Genomic DNA, 17,270 nt, shown 5'->3' with positions numbered 1-17,270 from the left:
GTATGGAGGACTGTGTGGGGCCCATTATACTGTATGGAGCACTGTGTGGGGCCCATTGTACTGTATGGAAGACTATGTGGGACCATTATTATGTATGCAGGACTCTGTGGGGCCCATTATACTGTATACTAGTTGGCCCACAACTTTGTCTTAGTTTTTCATTTTGGCCCTTTGTGTGTTTGAGTTTGACATACCTGTTGAGAATAACAATCTTTCATACAGGACTTTAGTACTGAGCTGAGTTGTGTTAAGTAGAGAGAAACGTTGGAGAGAGCAAATGTGAGTAAAGAGAAAGGAACTGAAACTGTTTGGGAAATGCTCCGTATTATAAAGGAAACATTCATCAAGATGTGTGCCCGCTACCTACTGTACATAATCCCTACCAAGTTGCCGTTCGGTAAAATTTTTGTTTTTGACTGGTGGTCTCCCTCATTGAACTGTGAAACATCTGGTCCTGTTAATCCAGTGTCATCAGTAACATGTGGCCTGCAAGGGCATAGCGCCCTCACAGCACAAGTCCATACACCCAGCCAGGACCCCCACCTTCATGTAACGTGATGGGGAGCAAGGGACGAGTACCTTGCCCACTGCCATCGCCCCGCGCCATGTTACTGTGATCACCGCTCAACCCAGCAATCAAAGCAGGATCCTAAGGTCACGGCCCCCCTATCAGTATTTGGTCAGTATTTTTTCTCAGGAGTGGGAGCCAAAACCAGGAGTGGGTGATAAATGCAGAATTGGTGACCTCTTTCTATTATACCTTTTCTCTGATTGTTCCTCACCTGGTTTTGGCTTCCACTCCTGAGAAAAAATACTGACCGGATACTGACCAAATACTGATAGTGGGGCCGTGGCCTTACAGTGTGTATATTACATACAGTTAGGATATGGCATGATTCAATGCCTGTCAAAAATTAGCACCAGCCGATAAAACCTCTTTAAAAAGTTGTAGAGGCTTACTATATTGATGTCCTATTCTTGTGGGGGTCTGACACCCATCAGTCAGCTGTTTTCAGCTTTGACAGCGGCCATATGTATATGAGCAGGGAAACCAGTAGTGCAGCCAAACAGCACAGCTCCATTCCCGGGTACATATTAATGACTTCTAAGGTCATCAGTGTAGTAAGTCTGGACATCCCTTTTAATAAATGTGCAACATGGCGTATGCTCCAGACTTTGATTCAATTTTAGAGAGAATACAGGTGCATTTTTGTTAGTAATCTCGGCCCACTGTATGCATTGCATTTTGTATTTCAATATTCCAGCTTATAAAGTGGTGGCATGTGGCTAGGATATATCATCACTTAAAGGGAGCTGTTCATGTAAAAAAAACAAAAAAACAACGCTATTAACCTGCAGATATGGGGTTATGTTCTGGTTAATAGCGTTCTGAATCTGCCCGGTGCCTGCACTTAGACCTCGCTGCCGGGATCAAATTAGTTTTATTCCTGCTGTAGCATCCATGTTTCAGCCACGGGGGCAGCGATGGCGCAGGTTCAGCCACCGCTCTGTGTACAGAGAGCAGCAGCTGTAACCGTGCCTCCCTCACTGACTGACAGCAGCTCAGCATTAGGGCCTGCAGCCAGTCAGTGACGGGGCGCAGTTACAGTTGCTGGTCTCTATACACAGAGCTGTGACTGAACCGGCGGCGCCGCTCCCGTGACTGAAACACGGGATGCTACTGGCAGGAATAAAGCTAATTTCCTCCCGGCAGCGAGGTCTAAGTGCAGGCGCCGGGCAAATTCAGAACGCTATTAACCTACAGTTTAATCCCATATCTGCAGGTTAAAAGTGTTTTTTCACGGGAACTCCTTGAAAAACGCACCAAAAAATATGTAAAGAAAAAAGGCAAACAAAATGTACGCAATTAATGGCATTTTTTACAAGCTGAATTTTTTTTTACAAAAAGTGTGCAATGGAAGCCAAAATATGTAACCAAGGCCTTTTAGGCCACATTCACACATTCAGTATTTGGTGAGGTTTTTACCTCAGTATTTGTAAGCCAAAACCAGGAGCCGGTGATAAATACAGAAGTGGTGACGTGTTTCTATTCTACTTTTCCTGTGATTGTTCCACTCCTGGTTTTATCTTACAAATACTGAGGTAAAAAACTCACCAAATACTGAATGTGTGCACATGGCCTTACCCTTGTCCCTGGAACCTTTTCACATCTTCCATTTCTCATGGGTACCTTTCATTTCTCTTTGCTCGCACCTTTTCTCTGTCATCTTTCTATTTCTGTCTCCTTTTCTCAGCCACTTCTGTATTATTCGGCATGTGCTGCATTTATATAGCTGAACATTGGTTTAGGATGCACCGAACTGCACCCAAATTTGGGGCAACAAAATGGTCAAAAATAACCACAAGAAAGAACTGGTGTAAATGTAGAGAAAAGTGTACAATGATGCACTAAATGTATCCGCCAGCATGAGCCTCTGTGATAGATGTGGCATATTAGACGAGTACTTTCATCAGAGGAGTTTGGCAATTTAGTGCTAAAAGGATTTGGGGTTAAGCTGGACTGTAGGCTCCAGACATGATAACATAGTGATGTGAATGGCCACACAGGGGGTAAGCCGAGCACGGCACAGAGCACAATGCTGAATCTTTATTCATTCTTATAGCAATTTTATTACCCGTGAAAGCTGCACACTGTGACTGTGACATGTGGCTACTTATTAATTGCCTTGACTAGTTTTTAGTAATTAGCTCTTGCCAGGAGGATGCTTTCAGGCATTTACAATATATGTGTGCCCCGGTGGGGGAGGGAAGCACTGAGTCCTATATACAATACAGAAAGTGGCCCTTTGTACATGGAATAGACGCTGGTGGACGCCTGATCCTATACAAGCCAATTCGCCTGCTGGGGACCCTAACACTTCAATCAGGAGACACTCATCCTGGCTGGTGGGCAGAAACTATGTAGTCACCCTTCATTCCAGTATATCATCAAAGCAGCAGTCCAGTAATAATCACCACTTTGACCTGACCCCACATGATATCTGATGAACCTCCAGAAGACAATGGCCAATGAGAATATTTAGCGGGGGATAATGGTATTTATATTAGTATCACAGAAGGTAAATTCCACATCCTATGAATCATTATCCTTAGTTAACCTTGCCAAGATCACAATACTCCATGCAGCTTTGTATATGCGGTATTGCACTTGAACGACTTATAACACAAAATATTTGGCTTGGCAGAATCCAAGTCTGTTATTATAAAAACACCGCCCATATTGGAAAGTCTGAGGCCTCTTCATACATACTGGGCTTAATTCATCATTTGCAAGTTCATCAAGGTGGGCCCAATCCAACAAGGTGTTTTTACCAGTTTTCTGGCTTAAAAACATTTGAAATGTCGCAAAATTTTGACACAAATATTGCAACTTTGAGAGTTTTTACGCTAGTCCAGGTCACCTTTGCCAAAGTGGGTGAAACTTGAAGGGGTTGTCTGGTGCAAATCGATAAGACCTATGAATCCCCCCAACGCACAGTGCGCTGCGTTGATACGCCGGTTTCTGCACTGGAACCGGCGGGTATGTATGAGTTATACATACTCCCGGCCAGTGGGCGCAGTCTCACTTCCATACACTTTTAAGGAGTGAGGCTTTGTCCTCTAGTCGGCCACACCCGCTGGACAGACACATCACTACACGGGGCATGGCCTCACACAATACAAGCAATTTTTACGTACCCATCTCACAGGAAACCCAACAGTTCATCAGCCGAGTACAGTACAGTAAATTCACAGTGTGACCTGTCAGAATAGAATAGATATATAGAAAAAAATGGTGTGGGGTCCCCCATATTTTTCTTAACCAGCTGGGGGAAAGCCGACAGCTGGGGGCTGATGTTTATAGTCTAGAAAGGGGGTAATGAACATGGAGCTTCGCAGGCGATTATCAGCTCACAGCTGTATACTTAGCCTTTACTGGTTATTAATAAGGCTTGACCCCTCAAAAAAATGAAGTGGAGTCCCCACTATCTTTAATAACCAGCAAAGGCTAGGCAGACAGCTGCAGGCTGATATTAATAGCCTAGCAAGGGGCCATGGATATTGACCCCCTCCCAGACTAATAACGTCAGCCCACAGCCGCCCCAGAAATGGCACATCCATAAGATGTGCCAATTCTGGCTCTTAGCCTCGGCTCTACCCACTTGCCCTGGTGCATTGGCAAATGGGGTAATAGTATTGGGGTTGATGTCAGCCTTGTATTGGCAGCTGACATGAAGCCCAGGGGTTAGGAATGGAGAGGCATCTATAAGACACCCCCATTACTAACCCTGTCAGTTTAAGTAAATGGGTGAAAAGGGGGGTGATTTGAACTTTCATGTTTTTTTTTCTTTTTCATATTGATAAAAACATATTTTTCACTTTCTGCTCTACAGTGCTTATTAGTCCCCTTAGGGGACTTGAACCTACAATCGTCTGATTGCTTGTACTATATGTAGCAATACCATAGTATTGCTATGTACAGCGAAAGTTGCGGTCTCCTTTGAACATCAGCTACACCGGCTTTCACATGAGTACCATAATGACAGGCACAGGGGTCTTCAGCAGACCCCCGGCCGTCATAGAAACCCATTGGCACCTTGCGAAAGTGTCACGGGCGCGCCAATGGGTGCATAGAATGACGCGCTCCCCCTGCCGGCACACATTAAATGCCGCTGTCAGAGACCGGACAATTAACAGACACCGGAGGAGCTCTGCTCCATTCACGGCTGTTGGAAGCAAATGATGGCGGAATAACACAGCCATCATCTGCCGGGAAAGATGGGGGCTCGGCTTTTGAGCCCATATCAAAGTCAGAGACCCGGCATATGATGTAACTCTACGATATATGTTGGGAAAGGGTTAATGACGTATCCTACACAAAAAAAGTCACAGTACGTAGATACATAATGAAATTATTATATGGGATTTTGTTGACCGTGAATTGACAAGCATGTGAATGGGTTAATTTCCAGGCACTGACAACAAAGGTACTTTGTCCACATAAATCCTGGCACCACCTTATCATCAATGAGTCATGCTTCAGGTGTGTTTCTTTCTATCTAGCAGTGGCCATAGCTCCAGCACCTATGAAACCTGTAAACATTCCTCACATAGCCGTCTATAATGCCTCCTGATCAGCTTATCCTCAAAGATTGACAGCAGCATTTATCTAACATTAACCGCTAATCAAGAGGCAAAAGTGCACATGGAAATTACTCTGCTGCCACCTAGTGGTTCTCCAAATGTAAAATAAACTTTGTGTCATGGTAATACGCAAATTGTCTCTTCGGAGAGGAAGAGGACTAGAACTCTAGTGCCACCTACAGGAAGTAGCAATCCTAAAAGTCAATAGTGACTCTTTAACGAGCCTTATCACATGACTTAGGATAAAAAGCCAAGACCAGAAACTCAATTTACAGACACAGTATTTCGGGGTACTGCCCTTCGTCAGTGCAAAGTGTTCTGGTTTGGCTGGGTGAGAGGCGTCATGGTAATACAGTATATTACAGTACATTAGACATGAACCTAACATAGCATAAAGATGTTTTCCAGGACTTAAATATTTATGACCTATTTTTAGGATAGGTCATTATTATCAGATTGTTGGGGTCACCACTGACCACTGCTCCAGACCTGGCACAGCTCTGCACATTGTCTTGTGGGAATTAGATGGCGCTGCAGCACTTTGGAATTCACATTGGGCTTCATTCAGACATCCATGAGGCAGACATGTGATGTATCCATGCTTTTCACTGATAGAACATTTAACTATTATAGTCTAAGGCTTTTCAAACATCCATGTTTTTTTGCAGACCGATCAGAGTCACAGAATGTTAAAAAAGACACACCAACCAAATCTGATCCAACACCCTCAATGAGATCAGTCCATTTTTTTCATGCACGTCTAAATGTGACCTTGAATGGATAGAGAGATGTAGATCCATTGACAAGCACTGGTAAAGTACCAAACAACCCCTTTAAGGAGTATCTGTCAGTAGGATTGACCCTCTTAAGTCGTCTATATGGGCATGCAGGTCATAAGAAGCTAAATAAAATGATACCTTGATATCTGCGATCTGATGTCTTATTCCAGAGAAATCCATGTTTTTCTTAATATTTAAATGAGCTGGTAAGATCTATGGGCCGGACATAGATCTCCCTGAGAATCTGCCTCCAGAGCTTATTTTAACCCCTTCACAACATCAAGTACATTTACGTCATATGTCGTGCCCCTGCCTTTAATGCGGGCTCGCCCATAACATGATCACAGAGTGCCGATGGGTTGCCATGTCAGCCGAGGGTCTGCTGAAGATGCCCGTGCTTGTCATGTGGCTGGCATTCATAGGGGATCATGATTTTCACTATACATAGCTGGGCTGAGGCACTGCTTTATATAGCACAAGCGATCGGATGATCGCAGCTTCAAGTCACTTAAAGGGACTATTAAATACAGTAAAAAGTTTAAAAAAAATTAAAAATATGAAAAAATAAAAAAACACATGTTCAAGTCACCCCTCCTTTTGCCCCATTAAAAATAAAACAATAAAAAAAATATACGTTTGGCATCACTGTGTTTGTAAATGTCTGATCTATCAAAATATAAAATAAATTAGTCCGATCAGTAAACAGTGTAACGATAAAAAAATCAAAACCCAACAGTTACGTTTTTTTTGGCCACGACACGATTGCAATAAGAGGCAATCGAAACATCATATCTACCCCATATTGATATCAATAAAAAACGTCAGCTCAGGGTGAACAAACTAAGCCCTCATACAGCCCCCTATCCCGAAATTTGAAAGTGTTAGGCTGTGTGCCCATGATGCGTTTTTTAAGCGTTTCCGCATAGGCAAAACCGCTGCAGAAACGCTTAAAAATCGCATGGCAGAATGCCTGCCATGTCCCCCAATGATAATCCTCATGTGCTGTGCACATGCTGCGGAAATTTCCGCTGCGGATTATCATTTCGGAAAAAAACGCAGCACTACCAATTATTTTGCGGAAGTGCTGCGTTTTCGCCGCCATTGACTTGCATTAGAACGCGCCAATTCCGCAAGACTGCATCTGTACTTGTGTAATTGGCACGTTCTAATGTGCGAATGGTACCCGGGTGTGGAGGAGAGGAGACTCTCATCCACACCCAGGTACCATTAAAAAAGCTGTAAAAAAAGAATAAAATAAAAAATAAATGTATACTTACCTTCTGGCGGCCCGCGCTGCGCTCCTCCCTGCTTCCCGGCACTTCGCGATGGAATGAAGGACCTGCGCTGACGTCATAGTCATGTGACGGGTCATGCGACGCTGACGTCGGCAGGTCCTTCACTCTACCGCTGCCGGCAGCCGGGACCGAGCGAAGCAAGACACCGGGCGCCATTAGAAGGTAAGTATATATTTATTTTTTACCATTCTTTAGGTCACACTATATAAATCCATGCCGGTTACATGGATTTATATAGTGTGACCAAGTTGTCAAGCACTTTCCAAGTGATGCTAAAATTGCTTGGAAAGCGCTTGTCAACCCGCATGCGGAAATGCATGTGAAGAACGCTTCACATCCGCATGTCCCTGGCAGGAAAACGCATGTACAATCCACATGTACAATCCGCATGTACAATCCGCATGTACAATCCGCATGTACAATCCGCATGCGTTTTTTCTGCCAGGGAGATGCAGAAACGCTCAGGAAAAAATCCTGAGCATTTCTGCATCGTGGGCACATAGTCTTATGGGTCTCGGAAAATGGCAACACAAGCACTTTTTATTTATTTATTTATTTATTTATTTATTTATTTTACAAATTACCGAATTTCTTTTCAACACTTAAATAAAAAAAACTATGCATGTTTGGTTTCTGTGTAATCGTACTGACCAGGAGAATCATATTGCCAGGTCAGTTTCACCTTATAGTGAACATGGTAAATTAAAAAAAAAAAAAAACAATTGTGAAATTGCACTTTTTTTTCAATTTCAATGCACCTGGAATTTTTTGCCCACTTTCTAGTGCATCACATGATAAAATGAATGGTGTCATTTAAAACTACAACTTGTTCCACAAAACACAAGCCCTCATAAGGTTATGTGGATGGAAGATTAAAAAAGTTATGGCTCTTGGAAGAAGGGGAGGAAAAAACTAAAAATGGCTGCAGCATGAATGGGGTTAAATGAAGGTGGGCATTACCAGTGTGAGACATGTAGCTCAGGAGAGCAGACTATCAGTCATTACATGTCTCACACTGGTAACACCTCCTTTCATTTAAAATAAGCTCTGAAGGCAGATTCTCAGGGAGATCTATGTCCGGCCCATAGAACTTAACAGCTCATTTACTTATAAGAAAAAAAACATGGATTTCTCTGGAATAAGACTTGGATTGCAGATATCAAGATATAATTAAATTCAACAAATTCAGCAACTATTATCTAGTGTGCCACTACTTTTCCATTCACATTAGTGTTGTGACTTTTAAAGGGTTATTCCAAAAATATAATGTTACCCTCTATTCATAGGATAAGGAATAACTTATTGACCTCTGGGACGTTCCGCCAACCTGAGTTCATGGCTCTGGAACCTAAAAAATGGGCTCTGGAAAGCCCTGTCTTCTCATAATTATTGATATACACAGCAATATTGAACTATTGCTATATATAGTACATGCTGTTGGACAATCGCTGGTTCAAGCCCCCTAAGGGGACTAAAAAATAAAGTAAAACAGAAAAAATTTTTGGGGAAAAATATAAAAGTTGGAATCATCCTTCTTTTCCTCCATGAAAACTAGAGACATATAAAAAAGTATATACAGGTGCATCTCACTAAATTAGAATATCCTCAAAAAGTTAATATTTCAGTTCTTCAATGCAAAAAGTGAAACTCATATATTATATAAAATCATTACAGAGTGATCTATTTCAAGTGTTTATTTCTGTTAATGTTGATGATTATGGCTTACAGCCAATGAAAACACAAAAGTCATTATCTCAGTAAATTAGAATACTTTATAACCACAGCTTTAAAATGTTTTTAAAATACGAAATGTTGGCCTACTGAAATGTATGTTCAGTAAATGCACTCAATACTTGGTCGGGGCTCCTTTTGCATCAATTACTGCATCAATGCGGCGTGGCATGTAGGCGATCAGCCTGTGGCACTGCTGAGGTGTTATGGAAGCCCAGGTTGCTTTGATAGCAGCCTTCAGCTCGTCTGCATTGTTGGGTCTGGTGTCTCTCATCTTCCTCTTGACAATACCCCATAGATTCTCTATAATAGATTCTCGATGGGGTTAAGGACAGGCGAGTTTGCTGGCCAATCAAGCACAGTGATACTGTGGTTTGTAAACCAGGTATTGGTACTTTTGGCAGTGTGGACAGGGGCCAAGTCCTGCTGGAGAATATAATTTCCATCTCCACAAAGCTTGTCGGCAGAGGGAACCATGAAGTGCTCTAAAGTTTCCTGGTAGACGGCTGGGCTGACTTTGGTCTTGATAAAACAGAGTGGACCTACACCAGCAGATGACATGGCTCCCCAAACCATCACTGATTGTGGAAACTTCACACTAGACCTCAAGCAGCTTGGATTGTGGCCTCTCCACTCTTCCTCCAGACTCTGGGACCTTGATTTCCAAATGAAAATTGGAACTCTGGGACCTTGTGGAGTGTGTCAATGACTGCCTTCTGGACATCTGTCAAGTCAGCAATCTTCCCCATGATTGTGGAGCCTACTGAAACAGACTAAGGGACCTTTTTAATTGCTTAGGAAGCCTTTGCAGGTGTTTTTTGTTAATTATTCTAATTTACTGAGATAATGGCTTGTGTTTTCATTGGCTGTAAGCCATAATCATCAACATTAACAGAAATAAACACTTGAAACAGATCACTCTGTTTGTAATGACTCTATATAATATATGAGTTTCACTTTTTGTATTGAAGAACTGAAATAAATTAACTTTTTGGTATTCTAATTTAGCGAGATGCACCTGTACATATGTGGGATTACCACGTCAATAAAAGTCAGATCTATCAAAAAATAAAATGTATTAATTTGATCAGTAAACATTATAAAGTGAAAAAAAAAATGAAACTCCAGAATTGCAGTTTTTCGGCTGCTGCAACATTGCAAAAAATGCAATACGAAGCAATCGAAATGTCATATGAAACCAAAAATAGTATCAATAATAATGTCAGATTGCCACACAAAAAAGAAGCCCTCGCATAGCCCCATCAATGGAAAGGTGAAAACGTTATGGGCCTGGGAAAATGGTGACACATGCAATTTTTTTTTTTAAGAATTTCCGACTTAAGAATTACTACTTAAATAATAAATGCCATAAAAGCAAAAAAACAATTGCGTAATTCTTATCACAATTTTGCCATTTTTAGATTTCATAATTTTTTTTCCTGTTTTCCAGTACATCGTAATGATAAAATGTATGGTATCATTCAAAAGTACAAGTTGTCCAGCAAAAAACAAGCCTTCTTATGTCTATATCAATGGAAAAATAAAAAGTTCGGACTCTTGGAAGAAGGGAAGGAAAAAGTGAAAGTGCAAAAAATGAAAAATCGCCATGTCAGGAAGGGGTTAATGAGCACCTGTCCCCTCACAAAGTATAATGCTCTCCCCTGTCCCCAACACAGTAAAGTGCTTTCCACAAAATATGATGCACCCCTCCTGCTAGCTCACACACAGTATGATGTCCCACGATCCACCGCCACCCACACTGTATGATGCTCACACAGTGTGATACCCTCAGAGCCACTTGCTACACAGTATGATGCCCCACACACTGTCCCACACAGTATAATGTCCCATATAGATCCCTTCCACACAATTTGATGCACCCCACAATGCTCTTCCCATACAGTCTGATGTTCTCACAGTACTCACACACACATTATGATTCCATCATAGTCCCCCATACACACTTTGATTCCACATAGCCCATGCCATATAGTATAATGCCACAAAAGCCCATCCCTACACAGTGATTCACCTCACATAGTATGATGTCTCCATGGCCCCTCACTACACAATTTGATGATCATTTAGTATCCCCCACACAGTATGATTCCCCCACACTATCCCTCACCCAGTATGCTGCCTCTACTGTGTCTTTCATGCAGTATGATGTACATAGTTTGAAGTCACATACACACACAGTATGATGCCCCCATGGTTTCCCACATAGAATTATTTCTCCACAGTGTCTCCCACACAGTATCATGCCCCACAGTGCTCTTCCCACTTATGTATCCATAGTACATACCCCACACACCTAGATTGATGCCTCCACAGTCCCCTACTAAACAGTATGATACCCTCCTGAGTATGCCCCATACAGTATGATTCCCCCACAGTATCTGCCACACAGTTTGATGTCCCACAGCCCCTCCCACAGTATGATTCCTCCACAGTGTCCCCTGCACAGTATGATATATTGCTCTTTCCACTGATTGTGATGTAACCACAGTACATCCCCCTTCACACACAGTATGATGGTCCACCTTGCTCATCATGATGTACACACAGTATATCCCTCCACACACAGAGTTTGATGGCCCACAGTGCTCTTCTCACACAGTATGATGTACCCACAGAAGACCCCCCCTGCCCCACAGATGGCCCTAATAAATCCCAGTTTCCCTGTAAGGCTTCATTCATTCACATGTTGCAGCCACGGTGTGCACCACAGTCTCGACGTGGTACAGCAGCCTAAGCACCATCTTTGCTATGCCATGGTTGACCACCTATTTTCCCAGTGATTTTGGGTCTTTGGAGTATGTGGAGTGTACCTAGTTTATGTCAGTATTTTCATTATATGTCAGCACTCTGAGAAATAAAGAGACAAAGATAGGTCATGCAAGATGTTTATTGATATACTAGCTGAGAAGACATCTCGTTGACACCATGCCTAGATCAGACGTAGCTCTTGGCATTCTGGAAGATGTTCTCAGATGTATGGTTCCTTTCGGGTATGGATGTAACTTGAAGTAGCAGGATCTTGTTCCAGGTCACTAAATTAAGAGCCTCTTGGCTTTACAGAGATTGTCCAACTGCTTATCTTTAGATGAACCGACCACCAATGACAGGGTTGCAAGGAGCGTTGCATTTACAGATGATTTTTTCTTGGAATCTTTGTTCACAGACCTGCAGAGCGGAGTCTTTGTTGGGGATCTTCTTGTTTAGATCCTTACATTTGGAGCAACGTACCATTAAGCATGCTTTAGGCCCGTCGCAGGGTATATGCTTATGGCAGTGTGCAGGCGTGTGGCAATGTGCAGGTGTGTGACACTGTGCAGACGTGTGGCAGTGTAAAGGCCTGTGGCAATGTTTTTCTGATAACTGTACGTCACAAACAGAGGACCCCTTAACAATATGATGCTTGTGGTCCGTATGGCAGTGTTTATGGTAACAATGGCCGTCTTTAAAACAGCATGAGTGTTTATCTGCTGAACAGTGCTGATGGCAAGAATCCTTGACGAGCCCCTTGCACTGAGTACATTGGAGATGTAAAGATCTGTGGCAGTCAGAGTGACAATCAGTGTGGGTACAGATTGTGGTGGTCTTGCTATCAGTGCCAACCATGCTAGTGTGAGACATTTTTGATGGATTCAACGCTTGTGGTTGGTATGTTTAAATGGAGGAGAAGGGCAACTAGTGCAGCCAGGTGGAGCGTCGTAAGATTTTTTGATGGCCTCTTTTTTTTAGGAATGTTCTTGTCTGTGAAAGATATAAAGAGAATATAGAAAGTGGTTAACATAGTCTTGGCACATTGGACTCCAGTAGCTATGGAAATAAATGAAATGTATTTGAGAAGACTACCCAGAATTTAAGAAAATTTGATTTTTTTAGAGGTAAGTCCTCTCAATGTAGAGGTCATTATAAATAGCACTATAAGGAATGAAATGCTCCTCAGAAAAGTGTGGTCTAAATCAGGTTTGCTTCTTAAAGACGTGGTCTTTGGGAGAGGTTCTACTCTTAGAACTCTGTATTGTTCTATCCCTCTATTATTCCTAATGTAGAACAACCAGGAGCTACCATTTATATTGTGATAAGGTATATACCTAGTTATACCCCAGTCGTGAATGTATAGCAGAGGAATGGTACATATAGAGTTTTAAGAAAATATATTTTATGAGGACTACTAGTATGTACTAAAACAGACATGTAAGGAGAATTGGCAGATCCGAAAATTAACTTTCTTTTTAGGAGTCAAATATTGGAGAATAACACTTTGAACATTTTTTAAAATACATTTCACTGGCCAATTGGCTACTGATTGGACGTCACATTCCCTACTGTTGCCTGAGGTTGGGGGTCACACGAGTGTTGATTCAAGCGAGAGAATAAGCTTCGATTATGGTAATAACACTTGGATCAAGCTCTGATCAGAGACTCTGTTTACTGTGGTAAGATTCTCTCGCATGAGAAAATCATATCACGTGCGGAGAAGACTGAGAACTTAATTTCTGCATCTACTCCATTGTCTGAATCCACGTAAATGAAATCTGAGTGCAGTCCACGTGACCATTTCATGTCATTTTGGCATGTAAAAAAAACCTCATATATGCTCTGACCCATAGTATAACAATGAAACATTGAATAGCACTCGGCCATATTATACCCTCATGTGAGCAAGTCTAGGGCTGAACTATAAAACCAGACAGGAGAGGTGCAATTTTTGAGTGGTGGGGTAAATGCAGATCCTTATTTTTAACTTTGTGACAACCTTTAAATGTTGGGGTTAATAACACATTATACCACCTTACCAGTGCTACCTCTTTATCTTTGACATGCTATTATTCATGAATTTAGATGATGTTTAGAGGTTTCAGAGGTAAATATTTTTGGCATTTCTTACCTTATTTGCCCCTTTAGTATGTTGTCTCCTCTTTGTCTTGTCTGCTGCACCTTCGCTGATGTCTTCAAGATGTTATGGCGTTCTAACGAAAAATCACCTTAACATTCCATATCATCATTATCACCATTGTGACCCGTTCATTACATCACAAAGCCCAGCTGCTAGAGCCTGACCAATCAGAGATATTTATTGAGAATTCTTTTAACCCTTTAGCAACTGGGTCTTAAAGCAATTAATGACCAAGTTATTTTTCTTTTCTTTTTTTAAATTCTTGCAAAGAGTTATAACCTTTTAATTTTACCTGTCAATGTCCCTGTATGAGGGCTTGGTGAACACATAGGGACCAATTCATCATTTGTGGGGGATTTAAGTCCCTTTACTTTATTGTCTTGTAGTATTTGTTGCTGATTTTTTGTGCCAAAGTTTTCAAAATGGCACACACATGTCATGAAATTTGCACATAGTCAAATATGGTCTTTTGTTTTTAACCTTTTTTTGTGACTTTTTAGCACAAAAACTTGCACATTTTACCAAGTGGACAAAATATCTGGAGTATATAAAATCACTCTTGAGTACATTTGGTCCAAATTTTGCACCTTTTTAAAAAGTCATAATTGATGAATCAGCCGAAAATATCTGGAAACCAATCCCACAATAGCGGCAAACATAAAAAACTGGCGAACACATTTAAAATACAGTTAAAAAAGGCACGAATTACAAGTAGGTGAAAAAAAAAACTCCCAAAAGCTAGACAAAAAAAGCGCAAATGCAATGATGATTCATGCACATAGTATTTTTCATAGGTTCATATTTTGAGTTACTTTATTTTTTGTGTGTGTATTTTTAAAGAGGTTATCCAGGGCTATAGAATTTTTTTTAACTATGATCCCAAAAACTAACAGGCAGGTGGTTGTCTGTTGTGGTTTTTACCTTGAAGTGGCTGTTTCAGCTGTCTTAGACTGATTCATGAAATGCAATTTTTTAAAAAAAAAGTTGCAAAATTTGACGCAACCCTACTCCAGTCCCCACCTTGAGCGATTTTATGTACTCCAGGTAAAAAAATCCAAAAATGGTTGTAATCATAAAAAAAAAAAAATTTGGGCTTTGCGCAAAATTCATGAATTTGATTAACCATTTCACGACCTTTGACGTACCTGTATATCATGGTGGGTTAGGGGTTCCTACCTTTGACGCATTGGCACATTATGGCGATCGTGCAGGCACAAGAGCTTATGTTATAGCCGAGCCACGGCTTTTTAACATCCTAAATGCCTAGATCAATATTAATTACAATATTTAGGAGGCTGGAAGAGAGAGGGGGCTCCCTCTCCCGTCCAATAGGCGCCCCTGCGATGTCATCGCAAGGGCCCGATCGTTGTCATGGTGACCTCCAGTTCCGCCAGCTATTATACTAGCAATCAGACTAATAAAATTTAGAGTCCCATAGAGGGACTAAGTAAAAATATTATTAAAAATATATATATATATATATATATATATATATATATATATATATATAAATATATTTATAATGGAAAAATGTTATACTAATAAATATATTTATGTAAAAACAAAAATAAACAAAAAAAGTACACAGATTTGGCATTGCTGCATCCAGAACGACCCGCCCTGTAAAACTGTCAGACTATTAACCCCTTCAGTGAACACCGAAAAAATTAAAATAAAAAACGTGGCAAAAACGATGCTTTTTTTATCATACTGCCGAACAAAAAAAAGGAATAAAATGCAACCAAAAAGTTCAATGGAAATAGAAATGGTATTGCTGAAAGCATCATCTTGTCCCACAAAAATCAAGCCGCCATACAGCTCCATCAGCAGAGAAATAAAAAAGCTATAGATCTTGGAATAAAGCGATGCAAAAACAATTATTTTTTCTATAAAATTAGTTTTTATTGTGTAAAAGCTGCAAAACATAAAAAAAAATTATATAAATGTGGTACTGCTGTAATTGTACTGATTACAAAGAATAAAGCTGTCATCACTTTTACCATACGGCCAACTGAATTGTTGGTTTTTGTTCATTTTGCCTCCCAAACATCGGAATAGAAAGTGATCAAAAAATGTATATGCCAGAAAATGGTACCAATAAAAATGTCAACTTGTTCTGCAAAAAAAGATGTCCTCACACGACTCAGTAGAGATATGAAAAAATGATAGCTAGCAAAATATGGCGATGCAAAAACGTGTTTTTGCAAAAAAGCGTCTTTTAGTTTGTGACAGCAGCCAAACATAAAAAACTGATATACACTGTGTTCCAAATTATTATGCAAATAATATTTTCTCAGATTTTCCCAAATTACCTGTATGAATTGCAGTCATTGTAATTTTCCAGTCAAATAACTATTAGAGTACAATTGAAAGGTTTTTGTACAAACTGCCTATGATAACAGTATATTTTAAAAAAAATAAAAAACTCAAACTGCACTCAAAATGCATGTTCCAAATTATTATGCACAGCAGAGTTTTCAACCTTTTCATTTTAATAAAGAACAAAAAAATGGTCATTTTTGAAATTATAAGCATTAGCAGATTATTACAAACTGAAATCAAACAGTTTTCAACTCAAAACTTTATTCTAGGTGATGTTACATTTGCACATAGGACCGCTTGTTCGAAAGACGCTTCTGAACTCTCTCGTCCATTGAATTTGTCAGGTTTTGGATGGTTTCTGCTTCCAATTGTTTTGCATGAGGACAGAATACCCTCCCAGAGCTGTTGCTTAGATATGAACTGCCTCCCGCCATCATAGACACTCCTTTTGATGATGCTCCAGAGGTTCTCAATGGGGTTGAGGTCAGGGGAGCATGGGTGCCACACCATAAGTTTGTCCCCTTTTATGCCCATAGCAGCCAGAGATGCAGATGTATGGTGACCCCCAACACAGTATAATCCCCCAACTGTGACCCCCCCCACACTGCCCTCCATCCAGTATAATGGGTCTACATACAGTATAATGACCCCACACTGTATAATGGCCCAATACAGCCCTCCATCATACACAGTATGATGGACCCCACACAAACCTTAACACTGTATAATTGCTTGCATACAGTATAATGGCCCTCCAAATATTATAATGGCCCCACATAACCTTCCACATAGTATAATGCATCCCCCATAATCCTCCATATAGTATAATGGGTTCCCCATAATCCTCCGTATAGTATAATGCACTCCCCATGGTCCTCCATAGAATATAATGCACTCGTCAAGGTCCTCTATTACAATATAATTAACCCCCACGGTCCTCCATACAATCTAATCCACCCCTCATGGTCCTCCATACAATATAATGCACCCCCCAATGGTCATCCATACAATATAATGCACCCCCAATGGTCATCCATACAATATAATGCACCCCTCATGGTCCTCCATACAATATAATGCACCCTTCAT

Source organism: Phyllobates terribilis, unplaced genomic scaffold (genome assembly GCF_046119375.1).
Source record: "Phyllobates terribilis strain yellow unplaced genomic scaffold, ASM4611937v1 Scaffold_2__4_contigs__length_985480577, whole genome shotgun sequence".
Classification (NCBI taxonomy): domain Eukaryota; kingdom Metazoa; phylum Chordata; class Amphibia; order Anura; family Dendrobatidae; genus Phyllobates; species Phyllobates terribilis.
The sequence above is the reverse complement of the archived record's forward strand: the minus strand, read 5'-3'. Positions refer to the sequence as shown.